The sequence below is a fragment of the Castor canadensis genome, chromosome 14 (genome assembly GCF_047511655.1).
Source record: "Castor canadensis chromosome 14, mCasCan1.hap1v2, whole genome shotgun sequence".
NCBI lineage: Eukaryota > Metazoa > Chordata > Mammalia > Rodentia > Castoridae > Castor > Castor canadensis.
Window position 1 is genome coordinate 60,904,873 of NC_133399.1, and position 17,076 is coordinate 60,921,948.

Sequence of the window (17,076 nt, forward strand, 5' to 3'; positions counted from 1 at the left end):
TATGCATGCAAAGGCTTTAAGCAGCTTTAAAGAACTCAGCATCACACTCTCAACAAAAGGGGAAAAAATACAGGCATGATAAATAAAACATACCCTCAAAAATCAATGAATAGAAATTAATTGGCGGGTGGTTAGCGGGGTAGCCACTGAACTTCCTTGGTTTAAACCTTGAGTTTAAACCCAGGGGATTTTGAGTCATTCAATGAAGCCTTGTGTGCTTCCGAGGTTTTGTGGTCCTGGTGTAATTTCAAGTTAACAAGTTCAGGTTTTGTATTTCATGTTGCAGAATCTGGAATAGTTCCTGATGTGGAGTTTGTTTTCATCTACATTTCCATGAGGAATCTTGAGTTGCTCCATTCTGGTGTCTCTCAAATTGTCAAGAAAGTCTCCCTGGGGGAGATTATAACCTCCTGCAGGGAAAGGAAGCCTCAGGAACCTTATGAAAAAGACACTTCTTCCCTCTCTATTGCTCAGCAACCAGCAGAGCCAGGATCTGGCATCTCACTGCCCAATTAATTGTCTTTTAATGTTTCTGGGATTAAATAAAATGTGATAACTCAAGTTAGTAAATTCAGGGCTTGTGCGCATAAAAACCGGCTTATTTCATTTTCCCTCACCCCAAACTTCCACATCATTTAAGGACCAGGTCTTCTGCTTAGGTGTGATGGCTGTCACTCATCAGTTGCTCTGATAATCTTCAATGGTGATGAGTTATGGAGCCGAATCCTGCAGAACAGAATCTTTCAGTTTAGTTACACTTGTCTAAAGGCCATGGCAGATCTAAAAATACTTAATGAGCCATGTTTTTGCAACTGTTTTTCAGTTATAGAAAGGCTGCCCAATGCCACCAAATCAAGCTAAAAATATATACAACAACATGTTAGAAATCAAACAGGAGGCTCATTAGTGCAATAGAAAAGGTCCAAATTGAATCAAGATGCTTCCTCATTTGACAAAAAGTACAAGTTGACTCCACCCTCCATATAACTAAACCCTGTTTAAAAACAAAGAAACAAACAAACATTCCCTTCACCTAATCTGATGAATAATGCATTGGGGATATTGAGAGATTATAAGAACTGTGCTGAAATCTTCTTAATTCTATCCTGTCTAATACTTGCCCAACCTTCCTTCAGCTTTCTGATTTGAACACTGGCGTCCAGTGTCAAAAGGCTTGTGCGCTCAGCCCAGCAAATTCAGCTATGTGTGATTGGATTCACCACAAGTTCCAGAATTAATGTGTGTTCAACAAGCAGCTATACTTCAATAACATTTCAACATGGAAGAAAAATGTGGTCATGAATTTAAAAATTGAAATGTTATTAGCTTCCCTTCCCTTGTTATTGGCAATACTATCATTTAAGGTTAGAGGTTCAGGATTCTTATTTGAAATTCTTCAGTCTTACCCTAACTGAGGAAGATGTCCCAAATGGATAGTTACATTGTCTCTTTTATGCACTGGGGAACCAAAGGGTGGGTGTCCTTTATTGAGAATCGGGGCTAATCTGAGATTGGATGAATTTAGCCTCTCCAATAAAATCCTCTCTCTTTTCATGCCCACAGCCTAAGAAAAAATGAGGGGAAGTAAGTTATTAACAGATAAGTCACTCACTTTAATTGAGATAACCTACTAGCTCATGGATCTTCTGAAAAGTTTCCCCACACGTATGGCAGGGCAGGCCAAGGGGGGGTGGGGGGAGACACACACACAGAGAGAGAGAGAGAGGGAGAGAGAGAGAGAGAGAAATAAAAAAGGGGGACAGTTTTTATATTTTGATAATGAAAATGAATAAATGGGGACTGTCTTGCTGTCAGGAGTGAGGAGGTCTGGTGTGCTATTGAACAGTGGAGTAATTATACATTACAATTGTGTACTACATATCTCAAAAAGCTATAGGAAAGGATTCTGAATGATTTCACCAGAAAGAGTGATAAATATTTAAGCTGTTAAATATGTTTAACCATATATATATATATATATATATATATATAAATCACAGGTACAGCTGGGGGACATGGCTCAAGTGGTAGAGTGCCCCAGGACCACAAAAAAAGAAGTTAAAGAAAAGGAAAAGGAAAAAAAACCACGAGGAATACCATTAATATGTATAGTTCCTATGCTTTTATGTATTAGTTAAAATAAATTTAAATTTAACAACTAAATACAAATTTCAAAAAGACAATGAAAATGCTGCTTAATTAGATAAGAACAAAAAAATGACAGGAAAATATGATAAACTATGAAGTTTGCATGAAGCTACCTTGGTCTTTAGAAAGGCCAAATGCACTGTCTTATTTCACTACTTTCCTTTGGAGCATCTTTCTGACCTTGAATGTCTACCAAGCACTTCCAGTACCCCTGGGCTCTGATCTCTGTGCACCTGTTTTCATCCATCTGCCTGTGTCTCATTATTTAAGATCAGCATCTTGGTTTTCCTTAGTGGCATACGTGAGGACTTTCCTTGTCAGTCATGTTCTCTTATTTGTTTTCTTTTGAATGCTATTAATTAAAGATTCCATGTTGGAGTGAAGAGGTAGTGAATCCCACGGCCTGTTAACAGGTCAGTACTGGCAGCCCCAGAAAATAGTAGTGCTATCCAAGTACCAATCATGGTGAGCCCTTAGCAGCAAGCAAGTGACAGGGTCTTTAGAGGCCCCTCTGTGGAACTATCCTAGCAATCATTTGTGCTAAATTACAGAACTTGTGGCCAAGTTGGTTCATTACAAGGGATGGAAAGGCATAGGTATATCTATGTGAAAGCACGGTGTATCTATGCAGTAAGAGAATTTCCTCCTGTATAAAAAGAGAGGGTTGTCACTGCATGAAGACAATCTCCAGGCACTCCTCTAACACTCTATTCTGCGAGCTTGGGACTCCTCAGTAACCACATTACTATTGTGCAGAGCAAAGAGCAATCACCACAAGGATTGACCCTCAGTTCACCATAAAGCTGGCCAACCAATATAGTTTCACAAGGTCTTCATCTTTATAGGATGCTCCATGCTTTACAGCAAATTAGAATAGGTCTTCAGAAAAAGCAATTTATTAATGTATGTCCTTGCTTGCCAACCTTTCATGACATTGTTAGATCACCTGGGATTGTGCAGAAGTTCCAAGGATGCAGTGCTATTTTAATAAGCTCCTTCATTCAAAAGTAATTGTTGAGCCCTTATGGGAAAAAATAGACTAAATGAGATCCAGTCAGCTTCTTCAAGCAGATTCTTCCATTGGGAATAAGCTCTCTGGAAATTCGTACAAACAACAGAGAACCGCCCTCAGTTCAGATCCCTCCCCAGTAATTCGAGATATTAGGACCCTATTTCAATCCTTCTTCAGCACACCCACTAGAATCAAGCTCCACATCCCTGTGTGTAGGTGGAAGCCAAACCGATGTACACAACCTGAGTGACTCAGGCAATAGGAGAATACTTGCTTTTATCATGATGGAACTGGAAAGGTTATCAGGACCTATCAGGACTATAAAACCATTTCAACTTGCTATCTTTGGGAATGATAAATGCTATGATAAAAGCCCACAGTATTTGTCAACAGGTAGCTCTAGCTATGGTCATCTTCTGAGATGGGTAATATCCAGTCTGCCCCTAGAAAAAGTCTGAAACATGGTATCAAAGAATCTTTCCTATCATGTCTGGAATTAGGAGACATCAATTAACTTATAATTTTTTAACATTAAGCAAATGACATAAAAAAGAGAAAGGGAAGAATTAAGTATCTATTACATGCCAGTCATTTTACAGGCTGATTTAATTTTCAAATCAAACCTAATTAATGGCAGGTATTATTATCCTCTTAATTGAGGAGGAAAATGAAGCCTAGTCAGAGACAATAAGAAAACTATTCAAGGACATGCATTAATAAATTTCTGAGTCAAGACCCAAAACCTTGTGAAAATGTATACTAAGTAATATAGGTAGAGATTCCAAGCAATACATAGATTATGCTGCTAAGAAGGTAAAGGAAAGGGGAGATGCATGTTTAATGGATGTGGTCTTACAATTCCTCAGAAAATACTCTAATACTCAGTATGCTTTCCACAGTCCTTTACTCCAAAGTCAAAGGAATCCAAACAAGGCATGTTTTACATTTGAAACTCAGACTTACAGTGCCAAGAAGTGCAGCAAAAAGGTCCAGGTTCCTATGGAATAGGGTGAAACACTATTGGATTTAACAACATTTGATTTTTAATAGATATTCTGGTAGACAAAGCCAGAATTCCTTCTCCCACTGCCTTCTGAGATCAGGTGGGTCTTGCTTCACTTTTTAGGCAAAGCAATGCTATGACAAGGCTATGACAGAAAAGCTTGCTGGGAGGGCGTCACCCCTACATTCTCACAGTGCTTTGGGCACAATGCCAAGTGTGAGGGAGAAATGAAGATCAGATTCCTCAAACAGGAGCTAATTATATCCAAAGTTAATTACTGGGGCTTCCTGTGTCCTTGCATTGTGGTTCTCCCAGTGCAAGGTCCACCAACCAGTGCCATCCACATTCTCGAGAAATACAAATTCTTAGGTGTATCCCAGACCCAGAGCCAGAAATTCTGAGGGGGAGACCCAGCAATTCATATGTAACAAGCCCTCCAGGTAACTATACCACACTTTCAAATTTGAGAACCACCTAAAAGAACAAACCCAATAAACCAGGCTTTATACAGGAGGGAAAGAACGAGTAGCTCCATTGAATTGCAATGTCAGGAAATAATGGCATTCCTTCTAGAATGTAGAATTAGAAACATGCTTGTCTCTTCTGATAGATGGGCTCCTTTGCTTAAAATAAAATGTCTGAATTATACAGGCCAGAAGGTCTAACTTCATAGGTAGGAAACACAACCTCTATATACCTGTTTGTTTTATATATTTGTTTTCATGTACATTTTGCACAGTGTACGTGGCATTAGAGTATTCATTTCTAAAGGGGGTGAATATGGTTTATGTACTTTCTATACAAGTATAAATATGGAACATTAAAGCCTGTTGAAGTCAGTATAAGAAGGGGAGTTGGTGAAGAGGGGGCATAATGGAAGGGATGAAACAAATCAGTGCACAATACATGTATACATGAAAATGTATAGTGGAGGGGAGGAGGGCATAAGGAAAGGGTGAAGGAGGGTGAATATGGTGGAAATATTTTGTATTCGTGTATGAAAATAGAACAATGAAACCTGCTGAAATTGTTCTAAGAAGTAGGGGAGGGGAATAAAAGAGAAAGATGGAAGGCATAAGGCTAATTAAGATACATTGTTAGCAAAGCCCTGAGTTCAAACTCCAGTCCTATCAAAAAGCCCACAAAAAAGATACATTGTTAGCACTTATGTAAATGTCACAATAATATGCTAATCAAAAAGTTTAAAAATTTTATTTTATAGAATATTATAGTAGTAAGGACAAAAATACTTTATGAACTATCGTCACCTTATATCTACAATCAGAAAAACATAAGCAGAGAGATAACAGACTGATACAATCCAAGGTATCTTCTGTCTACATAATTCTATGTCTGCAGACCCTTAAAAAGATACTGCTTCCAGATTGTCAACTATATGAGAATAAGTAAGCTTTATTTGTGAGTGTGCTCAACAAATGTTTGTCAGATGAAAGAATGAAAACCACAATAGGAATATTTTTCATTTGGGACTCAGTCTTACAAATATATTCTAAAGAATTTTTCCTAAGCCAGGAAAGAAAGGGGAAGCTGCCAATGACAAACAATTTCTCACCAGTGAAGGATAGTTAGGAAATTTTTTAATTCTACACTATTAGGTTATTTAAACGGGGTCTGCAAGTAAAACTCACAAACACGTATTAAACTGAAGAAAAGGCATACAAATCTTATTGTTAAAATTTTTTTTCTTGGTGGTACTGGGATTTGAACTTGTGGCCTCATGCTTTGCTAGGCAGGCACTTTACCATTTGAACCACTCCACCAGCCCCTTTTTGTGTTGGGTATTATCAAGATAGGGTCTTGCATACTATTTTCCCAGGGCTTGAACTCTGATCCTCCTGATCTCTGCCTCCTGAGTAGCTAGGATTACAGGCATGAGCCACCAGTGTCTGGCTATTGTTTTAAATTTTTACGTTTATTAACAGAAAAATAAAAAAAAGAAAGAAAGAAAGACAGTTGAAAGAAGTGGTTAGGTATGAGAGCTTATAAAGTATTTTAACCAAGGGAAATACATTGCCCTTGAAATGCAGACCAAGAAATGAGTAGACCAAGAAAAAAGGGGACAATAAACTATGGGAAAGTAGGTAATGGTGGGGACACTATGGGTGATAAGGATTATTTTAACAAGGTTTGTGCAGACTCATCTCAGTGCATGGTTCCCAGTCTTTGATGATAAGGGCTGTTCTCTGCCTGATCCAGGAGAAGAGAGAAAGACATCTTCACAAAGCAAAATTTATGCTTTTATAGAGATAGGAGGCAGAGAACCATTCCTGTGTTTGCTTTCCATTCATTGCCTTCAACTCAAAATAATCCTTAGGTCAAAGTAGCATGTTTGGGGTTGGCCTACTCTGATCCCTTTCTCTATACACTCCTGGATCTCAAGTCAGGTGAATGCCTCACTGTGCTGGTTCTCTTCCACTAGTGTGCTCCTGTTTGTGATCTCTTTTAAGATCTGCAATTTCTATGCTCCAGTTGAGCAGTTTGAGAACCATTATTGCAACAGCCATAGCCATAGTTTTATCCTTCTCTTTTCACTCCTATTTTCACAACATAGAGTAACTGAGGCCAATATGTTAGGCCACAAATCCAAGTCCCAAGATCCAAGTTCAATGGGTAATAAGATGTGGTAGGCAAATAAAAAGGAGCAAGTCCACTATTAATATTTTCTTTTATGCTTTCTTCTATCATTCTGAGTCTATATTTTTCTGCCATTAGAAGAGTCATGAAAAAAAAATTTTTAAGGAAAGGAAAAGATGATTTAGAAAAAGAAAAGGCAGCCCTTCCTACTGAGTGTGGGCAGAAGGTTAATTTTACACTTAAGCTAAAGGAAGATGAGGAATGTCCTGCTAGGCAGGAAAGTGGGCGGGTGGCAGATGTCTTACTCTGCCTTTTAGGAACACGTGTTTTAAAGCAGAGTCCTGAATCTCCTACCCCCTTGAGATGCAAAGCAGCAAAGAGGCCTGCAAGGATTGAACACAGACAAAAAAAGAACTAGGCCAAACAGTAATTAGGAAAAGAAATTAACTGAGAAAATGCCAGAGGATTTTCTCTTCTTTTCACTGATTCCCTTTCCTTTCATGCACATGTAAAACTAAATGTTAAAGAATCAAAATTATCCTCTGATTTGTTGATGTCCTACCTGCTTTTAGGAGTCTCTGGTCAAACTGTGGGCATCATATTTTACTTATTTAGATGGTGTCACCATGGGATGACAGAAGCTTGAACTTTCTTGGGAATTACAACAGACTTCCACATTAATTGCCTTACATTTCCTTTTTAGCAAATCTATTTTTCAAGGCCCTCAAAATACAATACATTCCATTTAAAAATTCTAAATCTCCTTTTTGATGGCGTTGGTGTACAGATGGGCACATTTGTAATGACTAAAAAAGAACTCTGGAATTCTGGGATGACAATTCACTATTCTCAGTGTTACAGAATGCTACTGGTAGCAGGAACAGAAATTCAAATATAAAAATGCACCTCCATCCTTATTCATTTGAGGTCAATCATTAAATAGATTTCCTTACTTTCCATGGGCATTCAAAAAGGAGGTTGATTTTGCATAGGTATATAAACCAAAAACCTGCAGGATAAATGTATTAGTTAATTTCCCACTATCACACACTAAACAGGTTTTCTGGACGCTAGACATCAATTTGTTACAGTACTAAAGGCCCCTGTAGTAAAAAAGATATGAAAATAAAGTAAACTAATGCATCCTCCCTGATCCTCTTGGATCAGAATACTAATGCTTTCATCTAAAGAGGCCGTAAGTCTGTTATCTTTCCATTAGAAACCTTTCACATAAGTCCATTTGGACAATAAATACCTGTGACATAGGGAACAGTAGCCAGTAATATCCATTTATTTTTCTATGTAATGCCCTTGTTTGTCTGCATATCTTGTGCAAATTCACCAGTACCATTGTTTTTGCAGTTTAAATCACAGGGATTCAGAGAAAGCTACTATGTCCCTTTTTAGACAAATTTGTGTGGTCACTAGGACATTATGTATGATTAGGTGCTTAGTGTGGCTCACTTGTAACTCACTGTTGAGTCACATACAATCCCATCAAATATTTAAGTGGTTACACTGCACCAGGTACTGAACACTGTCAATTCAAAGGTACTGCATTGCCTACAAAGAGCTTGTTTTATAGGTAGAAGTCATTTATATCACTTTTTAATTAAACAGATGTGCTGAATAAACTACTGCATATTGCTGGAGTGGGGTGCAAGGTAGGAAAGAGAGTTCACTGGAAGTGCAGGGGTCTACACGGAAAAAAGCTCTATTTTAGTACAGCATCCAAGCAAGAGTAAAACTCCCAGAAGTGGACTTCCATTTCTTCTCCCAGCTTCAGGGTGTGTAGAGCAGTGTGAACTTGAGGTGGGAACTCAACTACCAGAAAAACCAAAGACACACAACCCTACAGTGATAGAGCTAGAGACTTTCTGCACCCAGTACAAATCTATCTATATTTAGCAACAGGACATAAGAAATACTTAGCAGGACCTAGATCCTCTGGTACAAACAGAAGATTCAGAGCTACAACATGGCCTGTGATTCGGAGTGTGAAGAAATTAAAAGTTCAGGGTGATTTATCTACTATTGGAAGCTACTATAGGTCAATAGCTTATTTGCTATGCAACTTTGGACAAGGCATTCTACCTGTCTGTGCTAGTTCCTCCACTTGTAAAACTGAGACAATAGTGTACACCACTTTGGAAAATTGTCAGGACTAAATGTATTAATAAAAGATTTCATATAATGCCAGGTACATAGTGTTTTATAAGATTTTGCTAATAAATGAACTATCTTTGATTTTGGTTTCTTCATCTGTAAAATAAGAATAGTCATAGCACATAATACCACCTACCCTTTAGGACTGATATGAGACTTAAAATAATGAAAATTTATAAGGAACTCAGAATAGCAATTATTTAATAGTAAATGCTCTATGTATAATTTTAGTAGGAATGAAGACCTAGCATTGCGCATACTAATAGTGGGAGGATTTTTATCACATTATACAACTTACTCATATTTGTTAACTTCTTTTCTAATTCTTCTGCCATCAAATCTTTGAGAATTCTCAAAAACAGACTTCTATGTTTACTGAAGGACAAGGAGTGGATGCAGCAAAAGGAAGGGACAGTTGAGTACTGGACCTATTAATTACTGGAGGGGTGGGAAGAGATACATAGCACTGGGGTAGGAGTATCCTCTGAACCCAACAGAAGAAATTAATAAGGATTGAGGTTCACACCACTTGGCCAAGTGAGATAATTTACATTTAAATGATAAAATTTGACCCCAGGATGAAAACATCATAATCTATAGCAATGGTAATAGTACAGTTTATCATCCACACTGGGACACTTTAAAAATGGATGGAGAGAAGTACTATAAACAATTAAGATGGGTCAAAAGGCACAAATGATACATTTCTATCAAGTGTCCTCCTTTTTAACATCAAAATTATGAAATAAAATTTTTCTCCTGTTCTCAACAAGGATAATTCTTATTGTGTCAATATGGTACCTGGGAGTATGATAGAGTTAGAAGAAACCATAGGGCTGTTGAAAGAATAGAGGTCTGGGAAGAAGAGTTCTTTGTTCAGAGTGGTTATTAGACCTAGCCAGAAATAGCCACCATGTATTCACATATTAAGTTTTTGCTGCCATTGTCTTTCTAAGGCCAGCATGGCTTAAGACAAGACTTTCTTCTCCTCTGGTTTGATTTCATTAGATGAGGGAAGTTGGGGAAAGTGTATGTGTGAATAGTGAGTATAGGAACATGCATACACACACACATACACACTCACTAATTCCATGTGTTTCTTTGAAAGGAAAAAAGAAAATCACGCCCTTCCATAAAGACAAAAATATCTACAATAAAGTGATTAATTTCTAGAAGGTAAACATTCTTTAAATATTCTGAGTAATATTAGTCGTAATATGTTTCCAAACTGAAATTGGCCAAGATTCCCAAACAGCTCCTCACAGTTCACAGGAAGAACGGGAAGAGGAGATATAACACATTCACATTTCAGCAGGGCAGAAAAGAGAGGGAGGAAGTTGATGATTCTTCCAGTACTGATGTCAAACTCAGTCACTTCTATCTGCAGGATGAACAGTCAAAGATGGGTGAAAATGGCTTTAATAATTGATGAATAATATTAAAATTGTAGTACTACTCTATATCAAATAGTTTTTCAATGAAAATGGATTTAAAAGGCCAGGCATGGTGGATCACATCTGTAATCCTAGCTACCTGAAAGGCAGAGTAGGAGCATTGCAGTTTGATGCCAGCCTGGGCAAAAAAGTTAGCGAGAACTCCCATCCCCCAAAAACAAAGAACAAGAGCTGGGAACATGGCCCAAGTGTAGAACTTGCCTGTCTGATTGTGTAAGGCCTGGAGTTAAAACCCCAGTACTGTTCGGAAGAAAAAATAACTTGAAGGAAAAAAATGCATTTAAAGAATGTATGGTAATAAAAAGAATGCGTGAGAAAATATGTTACAATAAATATCAACAATTTCTATATTAGAAGAGATCCTACCCATGTCTCTTCTAAGAGGACTTATACAGAAAGGTAATTCCTGATTCTATTCTTATTAAAAAAAGATAACATGCTGCTATCTAATATATCACCCTCAGATACATTTACAAATTAAGTTTTATATGAAAATCCAATTATATATTACATCCCAGGCATTTATTCTATGACAACAGTCAGACCTCCAGGGAATAAGTTAGGAAAGTTCATTAAAAAAATTCAAGCTTGTAATTACAATTTTTAAAAAATGAGAATCCTTTGTAGTGTGAAGCTACTACCATCATCAGGCAAAGATCTGAAACAGAAATAATGCAGTACCTTCCTCCCAGTCTAGAACTAAATATTTACCAAATATTCACTGGAATCATAATCTACATTTGGAGAATCACTGCAGAACTAAGCCTACCAACATCATTTGTACCAAGCTGTATCAAGATGAAGCCAGACATGCCACCTGTGTTCCATGTCCAAGTGCAAGTTTATCCTCCCCATTCATCTCACTTCTTTTCCTCTCAGCATGCCAGCTTCTGTGGCTGGCTTCCTACACTAATTGAACAACTGGCTACAACAGTGACTCCAAACCATCTCCATGATCTTTGTCTGGACAATAGACCTCATTATCATACAGAACAAACACACTCTGTGCTACAGAATCCTCTGTATGCTCTAACATAGCGAGCACAGTAGGTACATATGTAACGAGAGCTCTTAGACTACCCTTTGTGATAAAATGAGTACACCATTCTCAGTAAAATAAAGTTACTTGGGTTTCAGCACCTGAGATACATTTTCATAATGCAGAGAATAAAGGACAGGCATAGATATGTTGGACATGGAGTTCAAAGCCATGGGATCCATTCTTTCCTCTCCTAATTGCTAGTTGTAAACTTAGAGGCAGGGTTGCTAGCCTACGTGAGCCTGTTATTCCTCACCTTTAAATGGTGTTGTGATGTTTATAACTTACTTTTGATTTCACTTGAGCATAAGGGTGTGGTGTATACATGTGCATGTGTGTGAATATGTGAGCAGTAGAGTTTTAGTTTGCAATCAAAGATATTTCCTGAACTGTGTTGGCTGTCATAATCTAAAACTTATAGTACCTACAACAAACATTTTGGGCTATTTTTCTCTCTTCTCAACAAGACAAGTTTCAACAAATAACATAACAGTTTTGAAATGGATTCTCATTGGTAATTTTGTGGTGTTCAAATTCTAGAGACTGGTTAAACATACCAGTTATACATACAACTACGGAAATGCTTGGTACCAGAAGCCTTTCTGATTTTAGAGTTTTTTAGATTTGGTAATATTTGCAGAGGCTTATCAGTTGAACATCTTTCTTCATAAAAATGAAAATGCCCTAAAATCCAAAACATTTTGTATGTCACAGAAAGCACTCAAAGATTTTTAGACTCCAGAGCACTTCAGATTTTTGTATTAGCAATGCTCGCCTGCACATATTTTGGCATGAACAGGTTATACAAAGACTGGGCATTTGAAATATGACGTGAAATTCAGTTTTTAAGAGTCTTGAATCCAGCCAGATTTTCAGAAAATTCTAGTTACCAATGTTAGTTATAAAAATGAAGTACTTTTGCTGTAGAATAACTATATGTCCACTACAGTCAATCTTTCATACAAGTTATGGGCAGAACCTTTAAAGAACAGAGGGCTGGGTATTATTGTTTAACAGTATGGTGTATGACTAATTTTGATTTTCTAATAAATATTTGCATTTGTAACAATATTTGGTCAAAAATATACATTCATATATGGAAGCAAGGTTATGCAGGAAGACCTTCAAAAGGCAACACACTGAGTTTTTCAAGTAACATCCTGATCTACTTGTGTTCTAGGACATTCTAAAATTCACAATTCAAAGTACCAACAGAAAGGGGATAAAAGGGGGAGAAAAACCAAAGTAAACTATGCTCTGAGTTCCTCTATCTTTTGACTATATTTGAAACTACAACAATGAAGAACAATCAATAAGCCCCAGATCCAATCTTATGGCATTTCAGATCAAGGTACATGAACCAAATGATCCTAGCCAAAAATGGGGTGTCCCCCAAGACCAGAAATCTTCCACCACTCAAAGTTTTAGCAAATGTGTAAAAACTCTTATTTAATATTCTGTAAAGGAACAGATAAAAATCTGGTCCCAGAACATTTACCATCTAGTCTTGGACACAAGATCACCACAGACGAATCACTGATCAATATATATGAGAATATATGACTCAAGAACAATGCGAGAGGGATAAAAATTGTACTAGTAATCAATGAACATATATGAATTAACTTGGACAAATGTTTTATATGGCAGAGCTGTGCAGAGGAGATAAAAATTGACCATGGCAGCTAACATTTGCATAGCACTTCCACATGCATTAGTATTCCTTGTCTATAACAAAGGAAGAGAGGCGCCATGGAAGGTTTCTGGAAGGAGATTTGATGCAAAACCCTTGTTTCAAACATAGGTGGGTGACTAAAAAAGGGACCAAATCTATCAGGAAGGCCCTAACAGAAGCAGGCACAGATCTATTTGCCTGGTTGGATATGAGCTCAAAGTTCTAAAGAAATTACAACAGAGAACACAAAAACTTAAAATTCATGTTTTCTCCCCTTTAAAATAGGCTTCATGAAAACCTGCCAAAAGTGGATGCATTTTCTGAGAGACACAGGCTGACTGAGTTTGGAAGAATGCACTTACTAACAGTGATTTGTGTTCCTGTGATATGCTTCAGTGATGCACTGGGGACTTTAAAATGAGACCATCAACACACATTCAGAGGGCTTTTAGGATCTCAGATAAGCCCAGATGGAGATGCTTAGTTTCTTACCTATGAAGAAACATTTCTCTGCAACAAAAGGACGGAGTTAGTTAGAACCTCCAGGGGCCGATTGCTACTGCTTACCACTACAGGTCACCAGAGTGATAGAGTTGAACTTGAGGACAACTATGCTAAGAAAACATTGAGGTGGTGGTAGGAGGGGCACACTGAATCTGAATGTACTCACTTTGTGACCTTTATATCTCTATGGAATACTACTGTGTATGCCTTCTTCCAATTGAAAACAATTTCCCTATCTCCTTCAGTTTACCTTTAAAATGTCAATTATGCCAGCCCAGGAAGATTTTGACACTTGCGCTCAGATAGGAATCCAGTAAAGTTGCAGACGCATGGAAGAAGTGACCTAGGAAAAGACACTTCTGTGTCTAGAAAATGATGCCCTTCCTGGGAGTGACAGAACTCAGATGTATTTCAGTCTAATCAATCCTTTAGCAGGTAGACAAAATGAAGCCTAAGAAATTAGCCTGCTCCATGGTTAAAGAGACTTCTGTTAAAACAATCATTTCTTATGTTACAAAGACAGTGTTTCAAATCAGACATTAGATCCTAAACTTGCCCAAATAGTTAAACACTTGGAATTTGTTGATTTGGGAATGATGGCATGAATTATTGATACTGCTCATTCCCTTGTTTTGTCATCTGTTGCCGCCCACTGGCAGACTAGCAGCAGTAAACATCAAAGAGTGCAAACTGTCAATTGTGAATATCCTGACCAAATTTAGAGTCCTGGAAATTAAGAAGAGGCTCCTATCATATTAGTTTCTTGACAGTGGCACAAGCTGGCTCAGTTTGCTGGCTGCTGATGGTCTCCTGGGACAGGAAGATGATTACCGTTTATTGAGAGCTTGGTGGACAGCAGACATTGTTTTAAGTACTTTTCAAATTTATAAAGCAATCTGTGAGATCAGTATTATCATCCACATTATAAGATCTAGAAAGGGACTGAGAAGTTTAAATAACTTGCCCAAGGTCACGCAGGCTGGCAAAATCAATTTTTGAGCCAGAGCTGCCTTATTTATCAGGTCAGATATCCAGGCCCAGCATCCACCTTTCCAAGATCAGGGTTCTTTTATCCCCACTTATTGGGATTAGCCTTGCCATCTCTAAACCCAGACCTGTCCTCAGAATTATCATTATATTGCGTATAACCTCATGCCCTAATCCTGGTAAATGGGTCTCTGATAAATGTTCTCTGTTCTTGGAAAAACTGATATCCCAAATTCTCTAGCTTTAGGTCTCTGCTTTGTATGTTCTTGATCATTAACTAAAGTTTTAACCTGAACTGAACATTATATTTGAAGTCTTGCTGCAGACTTTACTAAAAGAAACACACACTCTCTCACTCTCTCTCTCTCTCACAGACAGATAAGGTGATATGTAATACAGAGATGGAGTATATGTAAAAGGCATTTACAGTTTCTTATATACAGGTGAACAAGCATTTTCTTTTAGGAAAGACCCTATTTTATGCCAGGTCTCTTAGTATAAAAATTAATAGTGTCCCAGTAAACTCTCAGAACTGAGTCTGAATTATAAGATTTAAGGTTGTATCAAACCTGTACACTCTGAGGTACCACAAAGCCTTCTCAAAATGTAATCTTTTAAAAAAATTTTCACATTACTTTACAAATGTAGCTAATTTTATTTTCATTATCCAATGAGTTAAATAAAAATGTGACAGGTTGAAATATTTGATTCCAAAACCACGTTACTTCAAAATGGAGGAAGAATTCAAAGCCAGATGAGTCTAGAGTCAGGTCCCAAGTAGCCTTCTCACTCTATCATACTATATCCAGCAAGGTTATGTTAGTGTCACTAGAACATCTGTTTAGCAATCAATAGGTTGCTCTACCTGTTCCAAAATGGATGTAAAATGGCTTCCAATTAGATACAAAATGTACTGAAAAAACATAAATCTGAGGAATTGGGAATAAAATATGAAAAATAAAGGACCTGAAAAGGAGCCAGATACAATAGTAGTATCAAATTATTTAATGTAAGATTCAATATTGTTACTTGAGAAAAAGAAAGCTAATCAGTCTAAAAAAATTTTTTTTAAAAACCAAAATCAATAGGAGAGAAAACACATCAGCTTCTCAGAGAGAACCCCAACTGTTCCTGATACTAAATCCAAAGAGAAGCAAACTATTTCCCCTTAAGGGGACTTATAAAAAAGTCACTGTAATCCTATGGGCAAAGATCATAAAAGCATGTGTACAATTGACTCAACAAGCAGGTAGGAGTCACGGGACTGACTTTACAGGAAGCCAAAAAAAATACCATTAAGATAAAAGAATGTTGGTTGGAGGGCAAATATGCTACAAAAAAATGTGTACACATGTATGCAAATGCAAAAATGATACCTGCTAAAACTACTCCAGGAATCAGGATAGGAGGATGAGGGAGAACGGTAGAGGAGGTGAATTCATGTATAATACATTTGCTACATTGTAAGAACCTGAATATATGCCACAATGTATGTACCCCAACCCATGGCAACAATAAGGGAAAGAAAAAGGAATGTTGGTTGGGCTTAATCCTTGGGTGCTTATTAGCACATTTACTGCTTTAGAGAATTTAACAGACATTCATTAGGCAATCATCCACAGATGTTTCATTCAACTGAATATTTGATAGATACTGCAAAGAACTGTCTACCACCAGAAAAAGAACATTACTAGCCATTATATGAGATCAAAAGAATAACTTATTTGTCTTCATTTCACTTATCTTACAGGTGTACAACCTAGTCATTCCATGCTAGAGAGAAAATTTAATACACCAACAAATCAAGAAGTCAATGATTTAGAGAAAATATGAAGTTTCTAGGAAAATACCTATAATCCCATCATACATTTAGATTTTATAATGAGAATGGTATGTGCAATATCCATCCTAAGGACATTCATTATATTTGTCCCTTAGAGTAGCCACTATGAAAATGAGATATTTTAATGAATTTCTATTATAATAAATACAGTAATAAATTTAGTATCATAAAGTATTGCTATTAAACATATACATAATAGTTTCTAGATACAGCCATTTCATTCCCCAAATGTAGAATATACCAATTAACACGAAATATTTCCTGAAACAAATAATTTCTAGGCCTTCATGTGCCTGTGAGTTGTTTGTTTGTTTTTTAACTGAGACACAGTAGTGCTGAATTTCAATCCCTCCAGAGTCTGGGGAAAGTTTTTGTTTATCAATCCATACATTAAAATTTTTTCCTATTTTGACAGAATGTGGATTTTTTATTCATATTAATAGGGAGATATAGTCTTAATACTAAGGATGACACTATGATTCAACTCAACTAAATGTCAATTTTTGAAAATACTACAAACTTTATCATATAAACATGCTTTTTGGTGCCCTCAAGAGTAGTCTGGGTGGACTACAGAGTATCTGAGTAGTAAAATATTAGTCTAGCATGTATAAGGCCCTGGGTTCAATCTCCAGCACTGAGAGAGATAG

At 37.1% G+C, this 17,076-nt stretch overlaps 1 protein-coding gene across 10 annotated transcripts in view; it reads right to left on the reverse strand.

The window, feature by feature from the left end:
* Unc5d (unc-5 netrin receptor D) overlaps positions 1-17,076 on the reverse strand; it is a 528,179-nt gene that overhangs the window by 304,762 nt on the left and 206,341 nt on the right. The gene's annotated exons all lie outside the window — the stretch shown is intronic.